The sequence below is a fragment of the Gadus macrocephalus genome, chromosome 6, assembly GCF_031168955.1.
Source record: "Gadus macrocephalus chromosome 6, ASM3116895v1".
Lineage (NCBI taxonomy): Eukaryota > Metazoa > Chordata > Actinopteri > Gadiformes > Gadidae > Gadus > Gadus macrocephalus.
In genome coordinates this window covers 5705054-5724448 of record NC_082387.1, presented here as the reverse complement: position 1 = coordinate 5724448, position 19395 = coordinate 5705054, and the positions used below count along the sequence as shown (strand labels likewise).

General features: G+C 43.8%; 1 protein-coding gene across 1 annotated transcript in view; it reads left to right on the top strand.

Annotated features, from left to right (window-relative positions):
* LOC132458747 (serum amyloid P-component-like) overlaps window positions 1-19395 on the top strand; it is a 197667-nt gene that overhangs the window by 160267 nt on the left and 18005 nt on the right. The gene's annotated exons all lie outside the window — the stretch shown is intronic.

The following is a 19395-nucleotide window of genomic DNA, read 5'->3' as shown; positions in this document are numbered from 1 at the left end:
CTCCGGATTCGTAAGCTCAGAGGCGACAGACCCATTGACAGACCTCCGGGACCGGACGAAACAGTCCGTATCCGTATTTACTGTAGGGTGTGAATGGGCCTTAACTCATGTAATTTCAGACTCTGCCACTCCCTCCTGCTCTGCATTTCCTGCTGTTTTCATTCACCTGGCATGCCCCACCCCCATACTCACCTGCTTCTCATCAGCTAATTAGCCCCTCAGTATATGTACCGGTCCATTTCCCTCAGTTCTTTGCCAGATTGTCTAGTGTGTTTACCCAGCTCTCCCGCGTCTTATCATTCTGATCCTGAACCTGCCTGCTCGTGTATCAACCTGCCTTTTTGGACTTTGGACCTTCCTTTTTGCCTGCTCCTACTGGATTGACCTAGCTACTGGATTTACCTGCCTGTTTGGACTTTGGACCTTCCCTTTTGCCTGCTCCTACTGGATTTGTTCGCTACACCGATTGACTACCTGGTTTGACCTCTGCTTGGAAAAAACACTGTTTCTGCACCTGAACTGCTTCTCTTGTCATGCTATTGGGTTCTCGTCTGCCATTTTGTGTATACAAGTGTATAAGAGGAACACAAGTAGGAGAGCAGAGACCTAAATGCAAAACTAAATAAAGGTAAAAAGTAAACAGACGTGTTTATCCAGATGTCGACTGGTATAAAGTGGCAAGTTATAAAGTGGCAAGTTATAAAGTGATTATAGGGGTGAGCTAAGTAGCCCAGGAGTTCAGTAGTCGTATGGCCTGTGGGATGACACTGTCCCTGAGTCTGGTGGTGCGAGACCGGATTCTGCGGTAGCTTCTACCAGACGGGAGCAGCTGAAAAAGTTTATTACTGGGGTGATGAGGGTCTTTAATAATCCGGTTATTGTTTTTCCTGCAGCGCTGAGTGTAGAGGTCTTCCATAGATGGCAGCTCCGTCCTGGTAATGTGATGGGCAGCTTTCACCATCCTCTGCAGCCGGTCAGGATACTCTCTATGGTGCACCTGTAGAAGTTGCAGAGTATCCTGGAGTCCATGTTGAACCTCCGCAGTGTGCGGAGGAAGAAGAGCCGCTGTCTCTCCGTCTTTGTGATGGCGTCGGTGTGGTGGAACTTGACGAACTTGAGGCTGCTGACTCAGGAGGAAGAGCAACTTGAGGCTGCTGACTCTCTTCACTGTTGTCCCGTTGATAGTGATGGGGGCGTGCTCGGCTCCCTGTCGCTTCCTGTAGTCCACAATCAGCTCCTTAGTTTTGCTGAGGATGAGCTGGAGGTTGTTGTCCTGGCACCAAGATGTCAGGGCTCTCACCTCCTCTCTGAACGCCGTCTCGTCGCCGTTGGTGATCAGGCCGATGACGGTTGTGTCGTCAGGAAACTTGACGATAGTGTTGGAGCTGTGTGTGGCCACGCAGTCATATGTGAACAGGGAGTAGAGGAGAGGGCTGAGCATGCAGCCCTGGGGTGCGCCGGTGTTGAGTGTCAGGGTGGATGATGTGGCTTTTCCTATCCGCACTGCCTGGGGTCTGCCCGTCAGGAAGTTCAGGATCCAGTCACCAAGGGCGGTGTTGAGCCCGAGGTCCCTGAGCTTCACCGCGAGCTTGGAGGGCACAATGGTGTTAAATGCTGAACTGTAGTCAATGAACAGCCTTCTCACATGTGTTCCTCTGGTCCAGGTGGGACAGGGCAGTGTGGATGGCGTCGTCTGCCCTGTATGCAAACTGCAGGGGGTCCAGTGAGTCAGGGAGGGAGGAGGTAATGAATGATTTGACTAACCGCTCGAAGCACTTCATGACGATGGTGGTGAGTGCTACTGGGCGGTAGTCGTTGAGGCAGGACGCTTTTGACTTCTTGGGGATGGGAATGATGGTGGACTTTTTGAGACATGTGGGGACCACGGACTGGAGCAGTGAATTGTTGAAGATGTCTGTAAACACACCTGCCAGCTGATCTGCACACACCCTGAGAGCCCGGCCAGGGATGCCATCAGGACCAGGGGCCTTGTGTGGATTAATCCTTTTGAAGGATTTGCACACATCTGCCCTTGTTATTACTAGTGTGCAGGGGTCCTGGTCCACCTGTACTTCCTCAGCTGGAGAGTAGCTCTCAAAACGTGCAAAGTATGTGTTAAGGTCATCTGGAAGAGATGGAGACACTTCCTCAGTCATACTCTTTGTCCCTTGACAGTCTGTTATTGTTCTGAGTCCGGTCCACATGTGTCTTGAGTTGGAGCCCTCAAAGTTGGACTCAATTCTGTCCCTGTATTGTTTCTTAGCACTGTTAATAGCTCTCCGGAGCGCATACCTGGACTTGCTGTATTCTTCCAAATCACCTGAGTTGTAAGCAGCAGTCCGTGTCTTAAGGTTGGCTCGAACTTCCCATTAACCCAGGGCTTCTCATTGGGAAATGTCCGTACAGTAATCCGCGGCACGACGTCATCGATGCATTTGCCAATGTAGCAAATCACCCAGTCCGTGTTTGTGTTTAAATTATCGTTGTTACGCCCCCTGGTGGTGACTCATTTGAAGGGCGCAACATAAGGCAACAGACGTAGGGTGAGGGTGCAGTGGCACAAATCCGCGAAACCAGGTATCGCACAATAATATTTATTTACAAAAGAAAACAAGCAACCCGGGGGTCAAGGAGGACTAACAGTGGCACCAAAGTAAACAAAAGGAAATAATAACCCCCCCCCCCCCCTTGACAGGTGCTAGGCACCCAAAAATACAGTGGGTGGTGCACACTCTAATCTAGGGTTGTAACAATAGGTAAACCTACGTGATGCAAGATGTAGACCCCAGGGTATCCTCCTGTCCTCACTTGCTCCCCAAAAACAGCCGCCCCCTGAACTGAACACAAAGGGGACTATATATCAGGTGAGGGGAAGCTTGATTGCTGATCAGGAACAGGTGGGGCGATTGATGAACTCAGGGGTAGATCTGCGAAAAGTGACAGGAGGGAGACAAAAACACCACAAAACAGAACCAAACAAGACATGCCTGCAAACATACAGCATACATAACCCCCAGACGTAAGGCAAGGCAAGGCAAGGCAACTTTATTTATATAGCACTTTTCATACACAAGGCAGACTCAAAGTGCTTCACATATAAACATTGTCATGCAATAAAATAAAATAATAGATATTTAGCTGAAAGCTAAAGCAAACATAAAATAGAAAAAGGCATTTTAGTATTAAAATAGAAAATAAAGGCAAAGTTAAATGTATTTAAGATTTAGCAGAAAGCTATAGCAAACATAAAAGTCTTCAGTCTTGTTTTAAAGGTGCTCAGAGTTGGGGCAAGTCTTAAATCCTCTGGGAGTTTATTCCAGCTATTTGTTGCATAGTAACTAAATCCTGCTTTCCCATGTTTTGTGTTTACTCTGGGGATAATTAACAGATTGGTCTCAGAGGATCTTAGTGGTCTAGAAGGCTGATGTAGTGGAAGCATATCAGTTAAATATTTTGGGCCTAAACCATGTAGGGATTTATAGGTTAGCAACATGATTTTAAAGTCAATTCTCTGACCTACAGGAAGCCAATGTAACGATTTAAGAATTGGTGTAATATGATCAAATTTTTTGGTCTTTGTAAGAACTCTAGCAGCAGCATTCTGAACAAGCTGAAGCTTCCTCAGAGTTTGTTTTGGGAGACCTGTAAGGAGACCATTGCAGTAATCAAGCTTACTAGTGATAAAGGCATGTACAAGTTTTTGTAAGTCTTCGGTGGACATGAGCCCTCTAAGTCTTGCTACATTTTTAAGGTGATAATATGCAGATTTTGTAACTGATTTGATGTGACTGTCGAAATGTAAATCTGAATCCATGATAACCCCTAGATTTCTGGCTTTGATTGAGGTTTTCAGGGACAGAGAGTGAAGGTGTTCGGTTACTTTAAGCCTTTCCGTTTTAGAACCAAATACAATTATCTCTGTTTTGTCCTCATTTAGTTGAAGGAAATTTCGGCACATCCATTCTTTCACTTGCTCAATGCACTGGCACAGCAGATCTATGGGCCGATAGTCATTTGGTGATAGCGATACATAGATTTGCGTGTCATCAGCATAGCAATGATGGTCAATATTGTTATTTTGCATGATTTGCCCTAGTGGGAGCATGTAGATGTTGAATAAAGAGGGTCCTAAGATCGAACCTTGTGGGACTCCACATGTCACGTTGGTTGATTCTGATACAAAGTCGCCAATGGAAACAAAGTAGTTCCTATTTTGTAGGTAGGACCTGAACCAATTTAAGACGGTGCCTGAAAGCCCCACCCAGTTTTCTAACCTGTCCAGAAGTAATGTATGGTCTACAGTGTCGAATGCAGCACTGAGGTCAAGTAGCATTAGTATTGAGATTTTGCCAGAGTCTGTGTTAAGACGGATGTCGTTTACAACTTTAATAAGGGCGGTCTCCGTGCTGTGCAGGGGTCGAAATCCTGATTGGAAGGTGTCATAGCAACCAGTTGATGCCAGGAAGTGATTAAGTTGCTGGAGGACAACTTTCTCAATGATTTTACTTATGAAGGGTAGATTTGATATTGGTCTGTAGTTGTTAATAACAGAGGCATCTAGGCTCCGCTTTTTTAAAAGGGGTTTAATAACTGCAGTTTTCAAAGCTTTTGGGAAATTGCCTGACTGGAGAGAGTTGTTAACTATCTGCAATATGTCTGCTGCTAGGCAGTCGAAAACATTCTTAAAGAGGTTGGTAGGTATAGTATCAAGGCAACAGGTGGATGTCTTTAGTTGTGTCACAGTTTCCACAAGATTTTGAGAGTCTATAACATTAAAGCATGCCATCCTTGCCACGTTATTTTTGCCTGAACAGGGTGGTAGTCCAACATTTTGGTTTGAAGTGGAGATATTGATGGCGCGTCTGATACCTTCAATTTTATCAGTATAAAAAGCTGCAAACTCATTGCATTTCTGCGTGGAATTGAGATCAGGTGGAATTTGTGTTGGGGGTTGGTCAGTCTGTCAACAGTTGCAAATAGGGTTTTTGCATTATTAGTGTTGGTTTTAATGATATTGGAGAAAAATGTTTCTCTAGCATTTTTTAAGTCTAAATTGTAGGCACGGAGGCTCTCTTTATAGATATCATGGTGAATATGAAGTTTTGTTTTACGCCAGATGCGTTCAACCTTCCTGCATTCTTTTTTCTGTGCTGTTACAGAAGCAGCTTTTCTCCAGGGTGCCTTTTGCTTTCCGGAAATCGTTTTAACCTTATAAGGTGCAATGACATCTATGACTTTCAAAGTTTTCTACAAGATCATCAGCAGAACATGGGTTTAGAGGTGGTAGCAAGGAGATGGCCTTTTTAAAAAGTACATTAGAATCTTCATTGATATACCGTTTTTTGACAGTGTTTGATTTTGTCTGTATGTCGGGAATAAAAGATATGTTAAAGAAAACACAAAAGTGGTCAGACAAGGAAGGATCAGTCACAGAGAGATCAGAAACATTGAGGCCCTTTGTGATAACCAGGTCTAGAGTGTGCCCCTTACAATGAGTAGCCTCTTTCACATGTTGAGACAGTTCAAATGTGTCCAAAATGGTAAAGTTTTTTTGCACACTTGTCATTCAAATCATCAGTATGAAAATTGAAGTCACCAGTTATAACTAGACAGTCAAATTCTGTGGAGATGCTAGACAATAATTCTGTGAAGTCATCGAAAAAATTTGCAGAATATGTGGGTGGCCTGTAAATAATTAATAGGAGAACTCTGGGGGAGCATTTCAATACAGCACTAAGGTATTCGAACGATGGAAAATCACCAAATAACATCTGTTTCCCCTGAAATACATTTTTAAATATAGCAGCAACCCCTCCACCTCTTTTTCCAGATCTACATGCATCAAAAAAGTTATAGTCGGGAGGAGCTGTCTCTATCAGAACGGTTGCACTGTTATTTTGTTCCAGCCATGTTTCAGTTAAAAACATAAAATCCAGTTTAGAAGTGTTAATAAAATCATTAACTAAAAATGATTTGTTATTAAGAGACCTCACATTAAGTAGAGCCATCCTGATGGTGCTGTTGATAGGCTTTAAGGTTGTTTTTGGTTTGGAGGCAATAGATATGAGATTTGTGAGGTTAGCAGTGTGTCTAAGTTTCCCTTTGTTTACTCTCTTAGTGGTTACAGCATGAATGCGAAAGTTGCCCTGCTTTGACGTAGGCAACCTTGGGTTCAGCAGATTATGAGAAACTTCCTTTATACTGTGTCTACGGCTGAACCCTTTTTTGTCTCAGTAATACTCAGGACTACTATCAGTACGGTGGTGGGGGTGGGGCGCCATCCTCCTGGGTGATAGCAGCCTGCGGCCATGACGTGGCGATGCTATCATTGACACAGATGCAAGTTTGATGCCAGCATATTCCAGTTTCTTAAATTCGGCTGGAAAATCGCAAAGGGAGACATCGGAGACTCTATCCCAGCTGGAGTTGTTGTTGTGGCTATGGGAGAGATGAGGCTGGAGGTCATCGTCGATGGGGGAATGCAGAGGAGGGGGGTGGCCGATCCTCGCCAAGCCAGCATCAGCGATGGGGGAGGGCACAATGTAACAATCGTCCTTAAACACATCCCACTCTGTAGTGCTGAAACAGTCCCGTAATGCAGAGTCTGATTGGTCGGACCAACGCTGAATGGTCTGCGTCACCGGCCTGTCACGTTTGAGTCTCTGCCTATAGGAAGGCAGAAGCAATACTGAGCTGTGGTCTGATTTGCCGAATGGGGGTCGTAGGAGTGCCTTATATCCGTTGCGGAAGGGAGAGTAAACATGGTTGAGCGTGTTTCCCCATCGCGTAGGAAAGCTGATATGCTGACGGTACCTGAGCAGGACTTTCCTGAAGTTGGCTTAATTAAAATTCCCAGCCACAATGAAAGCAGCCTCGGGCCGTGAGTTCTCCGTCCTGTCGATAACGCCATACAGTGCACTAAGTTGGGAAGACAGTCAGATGAAAGAACCTCCACGTCTGAACACCACTTGTTATTAACCATGAAGCAGACACCTCCCCCCCTTGCTCTTCCCAGATGTTATTGTCCTGTCCTGGCGGCGAATGGAGAATCCGTGTGAAACATTGCGTAGTCTGGGGCCGAAGGGTCGAGCCAAGTCTCTGTGAAAACTATAACGTTACAGTTCTTAATGTCCCGTTGAAACGCCATCCTGCTCCGGAGTTCATCCAGCTTGTTGTCCAGTGACTGGACGTTTGCCAGTAGAATACTGGGGAGAGGAGGCTGGTTCTCGCGTTTCCTCAGCCTGACCAGGACTCCAGCCCACGACCCTCGCTTCCTCTGTCTCCCGCATTGTCCAGGTGAGGCATTAGGTAGCCAAGGTAGATCGCTGTTGTTTGTTTGTTTGTTGTTTGAGGGTAGTGGTGAAAAAGTGTTTTCCGCCGACGATTTGATGCGCAGAAGTTTTTCTCTATCATATCGTATGATAGGGCTCGCTTTGGCCGTTTGCCTGTTACCAAAAGTTAGGTGTAAATATAAAAATAAACTAGTAAAATAAAGTAATACAAGAAAAAGTTGAGGAGGAGCTTGAGACACGGCCGCCTTCTGCGGCGCCATAGCAAAGCGAGAGAGCACAGCATGTCAGTTCCTTCTCTTTTTGGTTGTCCAGAGAAAGTCGTAGTCCGTGAGTATTAATGTTTACGGCATTCGAATCAATTCCGTGGATTAACAATTATGTTTGTTTAATTTCGGAATGATAAGGTTTACTTATAAATCACCAATGCTAATCGGGGTAGCATTTCCCATTGAATTACAGTGTAGAATTAGCATTGAACCTAGCGGGATTACAAAGTCTGATCAAATCAAATCAAATCAAATCAAATCAAATGAATTGTCATTTTGTTGATTGAACAAAACGAGAAGGCGTTTCTCACGGATCAAGATCAACATACATTTCAAACAAACAAACAAACAAACAAACGTCCCAATGATGAATAAATAAATAATAAATAAAGTCCAGTGAGAAGATCTGGGACGCTGGTGCAGTGTTTCCCACAGGAATTTTGGAGACTATGGGGGGGGGGGCTGTCAAATAATAATAATATATATAATAATACATTAATAATAGTATTAATGTTTACGGCATTCGAATCAATTCTGTGGATTAACAATTATGTTTGTTTAATTTCGGAATGATAAGGTTTACTTATAAATCACCAATGCTAATCGGGGTAGTCAGTCGGCTGTCAGTCGCAGGCAGACAGCCGAACTTCGTGCTCTCATGCAATCCCAATGAGAGCGACACGAACTTCGTCTGAGCAAAAAAAATAATAATAAAAAATAATAATAATCATGTGCACGCAGAAATTAGACTATGGCGGGGCGCCATAGTCTCGTCAGTGTGTGGGAAACACTGGCTGGTGCATTGAGCATCCTGACAGCTTGAGGTAGGAAGCTGTTCCGCAGCCTGGTGGTGGAGCATCTTAAGCTGCGATAGCGTTTCTTGGAGGGTAGGAGCTGAAAGAAGCTGTTCAGTTTGTTTACGTCCACCCCGTCTCTGCTGCTTCCTCCTCCGGGCAGTTGCGGGCACGGTGTCACAGTGTCTGTTAGTATCCTGTGTTTGCGTAGTATGTCCAGATGCCAGTGATGTTACTCGCTCTCAATGTCCTAATGTTTAATATTGTTTCCCTGTCATAAACTACGTTCGTAGGACGTCTCACACTCAAACATTCAATCTCAATCTCACAGATCTCAAGAGGGGCCGCTGCGACTGTGCGCGCCGCCAGTTAGTCGCCCTGGCAACGAGTTTACTTCCTCGTCTCCTATCCTGTTCCTAATTCCTCCTCTCAATCTTCTTTTCCTCCGTATTGTCTTCTTTATCAGAGTTGTTGGTATGAAATCCAGTTGTTCGGGTGATAAATCAACTGTCAGGCAAGCGAGTTGAAGCTCCAGAAGGTCCGCTCTAGCGTAAGTGCGTCTCGGTGGATTTGGATCTGTGGTGACCCCAGCAGAGAATAAACCTCCATAACTTGATGAAGAATGGCTTTTGAATTCCTCCAACGCAGATTTGACAGTATCCATAAGTCATAAGAATATTGTCACGATTTAAACTCGACAAAAATGTGAAAAAGTAAATTAAATATGTAATAAAGTAGCCTTTCAATGACGAGTCGCTCAAACATAGGAGCGCCCCGCATCTCGTTGCCAATGTTGATGTTAATGGCTACTCTTTTGCTATTGCTTAGCTTATCGTAGCTTTGTATATAATATATTAATTTACATGAGCAGATTGTAAATTCATGTTTTGCATGTTTTTACGCAAGTTTGGAAGTAAACGGGAACCTTATCAAAGGCCTAAACCGTTCCACGTTTCCTGGGCTTTTATTTATAGGGACCAACTTCATGTTAGCTATCTGCTAAGCTAACCTAATCGAGAGCAAGAGCAGAATACTATTTCTTCTGGTCCCACTGCGGCAGTTTAGCCCCCCGCCCGGCCGCCCCCGACACACACACATCTGACTCCCCTCACACAAAAATACAACTATTAACCACATCCTCTGCCAAATCATTATCCCCGGACTCCATTCCTCTCTTCTTTGTGACACAAAACGGCGCAGGGGACCAGATTCTTCAACGGTAGCATTAATAATTCATCTCTTACCTTGCTCTGGAGCCACTCTTCTGATGAACCCATAACCACACGCAAAAATTTCCATAGTTCTTTTTCCTCCCCCACATTTCTAACTTTAAAATGTATTTTAGTTAATCTGTCATAACAGCATACACAATTATGTTATTAAAGATACCAGGTTGAGCCCTCGGATGTTCTACTTCTAATTAAAGTAAAATCATGTGATTATCTGGTGAGAATGCCCCATGATGCTCATTAATAGAGTTTGATCACGCTTACCCTGTGGAGAAAAATAGGAAGGTCTTTCCCATGCAGCGCACCTCATTTGGCGCCCCTCATTACCATCCACTAGCGTGCTGCCGTCTAATACAGCCATGGCTTTTTGCTGAGACCATTGGATATTTGCCTTGTGCATAACGCCCATCGCGATACTAGCTGGGGCCTGGGAATAACGGAGGCACCAGTCATCAGGTCGTCCTCTACGAACAGTTCAGCGTTGACATGTGTTACTGGACTACCGACGCCCTAAACTCCTTCACCCACTCACTTGTTGTTTATTCATTGCCTTACATTTTTTTCCTGAAAATCAAACCAGTGGCTGTGTTTTGGCGTGTGAGCCTTGAGGAAACCATCTGGTACTTTGTGTTTCTATTAGCAGTCTCTGAGGAGCCACCAGAGGTCTTTTAGGATATTAAAATGCATTACGTTGTTTTTAAGTTGGGTCGTTTTGGGTAATAAGTGGCAACATGGGGATTGGGAGTACTTGACTGGTTTGAGAAGAATGAGAAATTATTGTAATGATAGAAACTTAATATTTGGAAAATAAATGTTTGCGATAAAACAATGATACTGTACATTAAATATGTATGTATGCATGCATGTATGTATGCATGCATGTATGCATGCATGTATGCATGCATGTATGCATGCATGTATGCATGCATGTATGCATGCATGTATGTATGCATGCATGCATGTATGTATGCATGTATGTATGCATGTATGCATGTATGCATGCATGTATGCATGCATGTATGCATGCATGTATGCATGCATGTATGCATGCATGTATGCATGCATGTATGCATGCATGTATGCATGCATGCATGCATGTATGTATGCATGTATGTATGCATGTATGTATGCATGTATGTATGCATGTATGTATGCATGTATGTATGTGTAACCGATGGGTTTCTGCGTTGTCCCTTGTATTTGTAGAGTGAGGCACACACAGGAGTCGAGTTATGGAGGTTTATTTATTTTAAAGGGGACAAAAAAAAAACACGGGCGTCACACACAATCTAGGATATCTCTCTCCATTCAGCTCCGTGAATCAGCCCCCACACAAGCTAGACATATCCTGTGACTAATAATGAATAAATGTAGTAGATAAATTATAAAAATGTAAACAAAGCATAAAACGATCTCAAAGAAATGTATTAAATACAAAAGACAGTATATAAAATAAATGCACTAATAAGGTAATAAAATATAATAAAGAATTGTCATATGTATGTATGGATGCACATGCATACATAGATCCATACATTATATTTATGTATGGATTAATATCTTTGCTGTATGTAATTTACTAGAGAATAAAGGATTATTGTTGCCTTTCTCCACAAAAATATGTTTCGCAGCTTTTCTCTTGTGTCCATCCGTCATGTAGGTGTGTTAACAGGAGAAAAGAAGAGGAAGGAACATTGTTGTCTCATGGTATAGCAGGACTCATAGCAGGACACTAGAACACATTGCTTAGGAAATAGATAGCAGAGTGTCGGCCAACACTATCTCTGTATGTTTTGTGTTCATAGGAAATGCTAAAAATATTAATTGTCTTGGACTCAAGTTTAGCAAGATGCCACGGTATGATAGCACTGTATATTCTTCATTCATTAATAAATAGATGTCATTTTTTTTTGAAGGTGAAGACCAATGACTTGGTAACCCTTCCTTTTGCAGTCCCCTAATTACTAGGTATTTTACCAGGTAAATACCTAGTAATTAGGGGACTGTAAAAGGAATGGTTACCATTACCGGTAGATGTACTTATATGGGTACTAATGTGACTCAGTAGGCTAAGCACTCGCAATGCGTGAATTGGAGATCTTAAAACATTTACTGTTAGGAATTTTCCATTTATTATCCCATCCAATTCATTCAATGACTCACATAAAAGGTTAAGGGTTGTACCAAAGTGGTGTTAATGTCACTCAGGCTATTCTACCAAACTCTTATCAAGTTCTGTGTTCTCCTTGCAGCCCATCGAGCCCAGGGCTCAGGGTATTTCATGCCCTTGAACCTGGCTGCAATGAGCCCTGGTTAGCCTCCTCAGCCACCAACCAGCGCTGTGACGGCACATCAAATCATGTATAAAGTCCTCCCTGAAAATTGACAGCGCAACTCAGTTGAACCTGCAAAGCAATGGCCTTGGTCATGCCACTTCAACATCTGTCAGGGCCCTGACACAGGATCACAGTACTACATAAGGCCTGCTCAGGAATATGAAAGGACAGCACTGGATAAGCCGCCTGCCAGGCCTGCTAGGAGCCCGGGCAGCCTGCTCTCCAACACTGGGTCAACCCAGGCTTTAACCCATTAGTGTTTGGAGAAAGAAAGAGGTGATGCGGGGTCATGGGATGGACATGAATGGGAGCTACAACAGCAGGCTCCTGGTCCTCCAGGCTTCCACCCATCTGGCTGCTCCAAGGCCAACCCTGGTGTAGAATAGCTCAGACTGAGGCTTTCTTATGAAGTTTTATTTAACATTTCTCAGCTGGTACATGTTATAAATTTCAACGTCGCTAGCCAACCAATCAACCGGGTTGATTGGTCACGTGACTACGTGGCTCATTGGGCCAATCAAAGCTCATCAATGCAATGCAGATACAACATTCTACATCCCCCTTCTTTAGTTTAACACCTCCAACAACAGGAAACATGCATTAAAAGAATATCTCAGATAATAAACAGCTGTTTTGTTAAACGAGTTACCCATATAAATGACAACTGTCTTCAAGTAACACACACCAGAAAAGCCATTGTGAACATGTGCTAAGAAACAGCAAAAACATTCACATATCACACATGGTAACGTTTTATTTATTTATTTATTTTAACTAAACATATCAGTGGTAGAACACTGCTGTTAGATTAAGTGTTGTACTTGGGGTTGGGCTTCAAGGGTCTGCCATATCTGGAACAAGGAGTTGAGCGCTCGGCTGGTGATTGGATGGGGCTCTCATCGGAGTGGCCAGGTGAGTGCTTATTGTGCGCGGGGGGCTGTGTCTCTGGGGACATTGGGACACTGGGTGGACTTCAGATGTTTTCATTGTCGGATGCTGGATCTGCTGATGAAGATGGATCAATCTCTGGGGGTTGTTCTGCTACAGGCAGCAGATGGCGTCGATTTCTGCGATACTCTCTACCCTCCGACTCGACCAGGTAAGATCTTGGTTCAGCAGCCGCCCTTTTGACAATGCCTATTTTGTCATGTCTTTCTCTGTTTGCAGTCGGACCACCTGGGAGTTGTGGAGTGGAGTGAGAGGCTGGCTGCCACGATTGTAGATTTTTTTCTGTTTCTCTCTCTTCTTTGAAAGATGGTTGTGGACTGTCCCAGAGTTCAATGGCTTTGGCTTCAGTAGGTGTTTGCTGACTGGCAGGCTTGTGCGGGTTACTCTGGACATCAATCTTTGTGCAGGGCAGCCTAGGGTGCCATCTCTTGGCACATTTCTGACACTTAGCAGATTCAGTAGCAGGTCGGTCCCATCTCTTATAGACGTTTCCAACAGGCGCTTCGCTCTGCCAGTCCATTTGCTTGATGGTATTCTGGACTGCTAGTGACCTGAGTGAAATCACAGTTTTTTGCAAAGTCACAAAAGGTCTGACTCATGAACTGTGTGCCACAGTCAGATAATAGCTTGTGGGGAATTCCATGAACAGAGAAATGTCGTTTCAGCTTGTTAATCACACACTGTGACGTGATGATCTTTAGTTGGTCCATCTCAAACCATCCTGCATATGAGTCAACTAGGATGAGGTTCTGATGGTTGTTCCATTCAAATAGATCTGTTGCTACTGTTGACCAGGGGAGCTATGGGACCGCATGTAGTTGCAATGGCTCCTTTGGCTGATGAGATTTCAAAGCATTGCATGTGCTACATGACTGTACGAAGTTATCAATGTCTTTTGTCATTGTCGTCCAAAACACCACATTGCGTGCTCGTCGCTTGGTGGCCTCTGCACCAGGATGGCCTTTGTGTAGCAGTGTGAGGTATTCTTTGTGCAGCATTTGTGGAATGACTGCTCTTGTCCCTTTCATTATTATTCCATCTTCCACGGAAAGCTCATCTCGGAATGGGAAGAACTGCTTCACTGTAGCTGGTACACTGCTCAGCCGTTCCGGCCATCCATGTCTGATGGTGTTAGTCGGGGTTTGTAAAGACACATCTTCCATTGTTTGGTTGTGTAGCTCATCCTGGCGAGAGGATGAGATGCGTTGTACTGCCATCACCTCGAAGTCTTCCTGCTCTGTGAGGTGTTGTGCTGTGGTCTCTCTTGGTGCACGTGACAGCGTGTCTGCCAGGTAGAGCTCTTTGCCTTTCTTGTAGATCAACGTCAGATTGAACTTGTGGAGCTTCAAAATCACACGTTTTGGCTTCATTTCTATGTGCACTTAGATATGACTCTACAGTCTCACAAGGTTTTTGGTTCCTTGTGTTGAAAGCAGACGCATGCCGTCCATATCGGCAGGTGGGGCGGTGAACTCCCTGCAAAAGCATGCTCCCAAAAAAAATTGTTCCTCAGTAAATCATTGCTCCAAGTTTATTTTTAATAATGTGATTGTCACATTAACTATCTATAGTTTCTGTAGGCTTTCCGACTATTTTTGGTCTGTTGATATCAAATTGATGGTGGCGATTCTTGTTGAGTTTAACGTGTCATGCAATGTGGGGCAGGGGAGCTCAACGACCGCGTCCCTCCGTATGTTTCTCGCATAACCCTGCAGGCTGCAATAAGAATTGCAATCCACGCTATAAGACGCCCATATGGTCGTAAAGTAGTCTGCCCCATGGTCATATTCTAGGAATGTTGTTGTTTAAAATCGAATTACTCCGCCTGTATCTTTCGGCATTGAAGCCTATTTATTTATTTATTTCAGCAGAAAATTTTACCTGATTTCATACCTGATTTAAAAGCTGTTATTGAGAAATACCTGTTTTCAAAAGTGTTGTTATTGAGAGATTTGCACACATCGTCAGGCCAAGTTCCAAATCGAAGGTCTTCTTGATTGATGACTTGTATTTCTACTTTTCATGTATTTGCAATGCACTCGCTAAGCCTGTTGTTAAATTGTTGTTAGATTGTTATAAAATATGGAAGAAATAACTAAAATGTCGAATTTGTCCTTTGAAATTTTTGACTTTGCAGAGTTGGTGTTTCCATTGCACATAGGCTATTTTAATTAGCCCGACATCATATGACGAGTGTTGCGGATGGCACTTCAAAGGCGTGCAGTAACATTAGGCTATTAGTTTATTTTTATGTTAGTTTAACATGTTTTAATGTAGCTCAAAATATACATGTTAAAAATATATATAAATTGTGGGTGTGGTCATACGCCAGTAGTTTCTGCCCCACCGAAATGAAGGGGCACCGCACGCTACTGGTTGAAAGAATGTCTCTCCATCGTGATGTTCGTTTGTGGATTGCAAATGTCCCTGAGCTTTTGTTTCAAACACTCTGGATTCTCCCGCAATTCAGCTGGGCGGACCACGTCGCCATCATCGTCCAGCTGAGCCACAGCCAAGGTAAAAGTGCGTTCTCTCTCGATAGCCTCGCTTCCCGCTAGATTGAGGAGTATGTAGGCTTTCGTCCGATCTGGCTTGTCACTGTGAGCTGCAGCTATGAAGATGTCATATTCCTGTTCGAATACTCGCCAGTTATCCACGATTTGTCATTGAACTCCAGCGGATCTGCACTGTAAAAAATAAAAAGTTCAGAAAACTCAAAATTGCAAGGCAACTTACTGCAATACATTTTTGAGTTTTGAGCCCAACAAAATGTCATTTTTCTTCTTTAGACAAACTTGAAAGTTAGAGTTACACCAACTAAGATTTTATATTTTACAAAACTCAAAAAAGTAAGTCAGGGTTGTTAACTTAATATTTCAAATTAAGGTTAATATTATTTAAAAAAAAAAAACATTTCAAAGAATGCAAAACTAGTTTTAAACTTCCATTTTACATTTCTGAATGCCAGACAGCAATAGAACAAGCATCATGTAGCTAGTTCAGCAGCAGAGAATCGCTGTCTAAATGCAGCAAACCAAAGTTCAGAACAAGTTCGACATTATGGTCAAACTTGTTCTGCACGATACGGGAGCCCAGGTTAAACGGTGACGCAACTCTCGTGCCTCATACACCGCACGATCCCGAGAGCTGCCTTTATTTAACACAGACCCACAACACACAGCGCACCGCACACCCAACCAACGGACATGCAAGTCTCGGTAACGGTGGCGGCAACACTACACACAATAAACAACACACAAACAATAAAGACCCCAAACCCGTTAACCCCACTTAACCTAACAGAAACAAATTGACAAAAGGCAATAAACCCCTTTTTCCCAACCGGCATCACGAATACCCAGACTCCCCGGGGGGTAGGGCAGGAAAGTGTCGTAATGTGCATGTGCACCGTAGTTGGCCCAGCCTCAGACAGTCTGACTTAAACCCGTGTGTCTTGCTATCAAAGATACTACAGTGAGCCCAACTCTTGACCTAAAACTCAACATTGTTGGTTGGACTAAATTGCATTGCACAGTTGACATGAATACTTAATGTTTTATATTCATTTTACTCAGAAATCATAATGAGACCAACAATTTTAAGTTTTTGTTTTTACAGTGCTCCAACATCGCTAGCCAACCAATCAACCAGGGTCTCATGCTCCCGGGACTACTTGGCTCATTGGGCCAATCAAAGCTCATCAATGCAATGCAGATACAACATTCTACAGCTGGATCTTTGGTCTTCACAGTCACGACTACACAACGTCACGATGCCTCCGTCCCCAAGGCAACCGCCCAGAAACCATCCACTAAGAGGTCCCTAGAGGAAATCATTAGAGAGGATGAGCACTTTGGTTTCAAACCTGCAGTCAAGGGGAAAAGGGCAAAGGATCTCTGGTCTTCACAGTCCAGCATGACAACGCCTCTGTCAACCAGACAAACCAACCATCCAGAGAACATCCACAAGGAGGTCCTTGGAGGGCATCATGGGCGAGGGCCAGCCCTTTGGTACTGAGCCTGTAGCAAATAGGGAAAGGGCTGTCGCATCCATTGCTGGAGGCAGTGTGTTATTCCATGGACCGTTGACAGAAGCTTGGACTCACTTGCCAACATGAGATCATCTGAAATCGATGAATTGCATTTCTCCATCTGGAAAAACACATTATCACAGTGTTATTTCCCAAGATTAACAATTTATAACAAGAGACACCAGCAATAAAGGGAAAATTATTATTTTATGTAAGGTTAGTTTTAGTCTAATGTTATGCATAACTTTTAAGTGGTAAACTTAAAAGTTATACTGTCCAATAGCATAGGTTACCTTACCTAAGCAGCACATGCTATCAATTCAACATTCAATCATACAAGGTATCACACATCCTTGTTATATTACTGAATTGGATGCATTGCATTCATCAACCATGGTTTGAGGCCAGCATCAGCCTTGTGTGAAAGTCAAGTATGTGTGGAAGAAATTAATGATTATATTCTATGGTAAACCATGATTATTATTAGGCCTATATATCTAATGGTAGAAAACATTTAAAGCTTGACACGGTGCCAGGGAGTCTGGGGTCAGAGCGTAAGTTGGAACCCCCCACAGGAGCAGGAAGCTACGGGGACAATGTGTGCTGACCTCAGCCTGGTGTTGTAGGTTATCTTGTTGACCAGTCGCTTAGAGGAATTTGTGATTGATTGTGGGCGGACACCTCAAACAGGAAACTGCTTTGTGTGTGTGGATAAAGAGGACGCCGGGATCTGTTGACCGTCAGTGCTTTGCAAACCACCCAGCCTTGTCGTTGGATTTTTTAACGATTTTTAAACTCTTTTTGTCATACTTGCTCCGGACCCCTCGATTTCTTTTCCTTCTCTCTTAAGTTAGTCGAAGTTATTAGATCTCGGTTAATTCCATGACATTGGCTGTCAATCTAGCTGAATAAGGCATCTGGGCGGCCCTTCTGTTGTCAAAAAAACTGCAGCAAATGAGATTTAATAACCAAGAGATGCTCTTGCTCTCTACGCTCTTTCTGAATCCGGTTGGTAGAAAGTCAAAAACATATTGTCCTCTGAAAAAATGCATCCTTCCATGCATATTTCTTTGATTCCTTTAACATTTTCTATTTCAGAGGAAACTGTTTTGATTGCTCTGTAGATTGCTCCGACTTTCCTTAAGCACTGCTTTGATTGGGCAGACTACTGCCTCCCATTGATCACTGCGGCATTCCTCCCCTATGGGCTGCTTGGACCTATCTTTTTGTGACTTTTGGAAAAGGGTTTCAATGGGCAGCCAGACTGATCAGCAGAGAGAAACATAATGTGAACTCACGAGATTGTTTGACGATGCTGAGAAATACATAGGTCAGTGACTTGACTGGCCATGACATGCTGTGGTCATCTTGAGCAATGCAGCTGTGCTTTGTAGAAGCCATGATGGATGTTATAATTTTCACAGGCATTAGAAAACCTTTTGGAAGTGGTGAGTGCATTATTACCCTATTGTTTATCACACAATGGATTATCTGTGTGACACACACACGCACACACACACACACACACACACACACACACACACACACACACACACACACACACACACACACACACACACACACACACACACACACACACACACACACACACCCGCCCACCACAAGCAATTATAGTGTTGGACAGATAGTAGGTGTGTGGTTGACCTCAACTCCTCACACAGGAGCTATTCTAGATCTCTGGGAAAACAGGAAGGGCTGAGCCAGGGGGCAGAGCCAGCTACCCTGATCTCAGATTAGTCTGTAATTGCTGGGTTTGTCTGCACAGTCAAAAGAACACTATTATTCACAGATGCAGGCAGTGTAATTTATACTTGGGGTCCCTCTGCTTCCCCTGCGTTGCCAACTGTGGCACCCCATCAAAAATGATAGGACACATCTGGGCTAGGGGTGGTCCTGTGGCTTTGATAGGCCCCCTATGTTTCCTTCTATCTGTTACGTTTTACTGGTTCCTAATTCTGTCAACACTGAAAAACAACATGAAGCAGTTTGGAAATTGTTAAAATATATTCGATTATATGACATGTCATCTTCATCCTATAATAGCCACCAGATGTCACTGAATTTGTGGCAAGAAATCTTGTTGTGCTGGTTCTAACCTCAAACCCAGCGACCCAGAACCACATGCACTCCATGGTCAACCTCCAGTATCTACCCAGGCAGGGAGATATCTCTGCCTGTGTTTGAAGAACCTCCTCCCCTCACCCCTTGGACCGTAGCGACCTCCACAAGGTCAACAGAGAGTTGCTGCCGGTGACCACAGGGAACTCACATATTTGCAGCCCCACTGTGCGGGGCTCCACCTCCCCCTAAGGACAACGTCTGAGAAGGTGCATGGTATCAGATTGGGAAGAGAGGGCTCTTGGAATTCTCTCCCCACAAAGTAGGGTCTGATGGAAAGTAGGGAAAGTCTGTTTAACTATCTTAACATGTGCACTCTGTTTATGAAAATGTGGTGTGTGTGTGTGTGTTGATGGGAAGT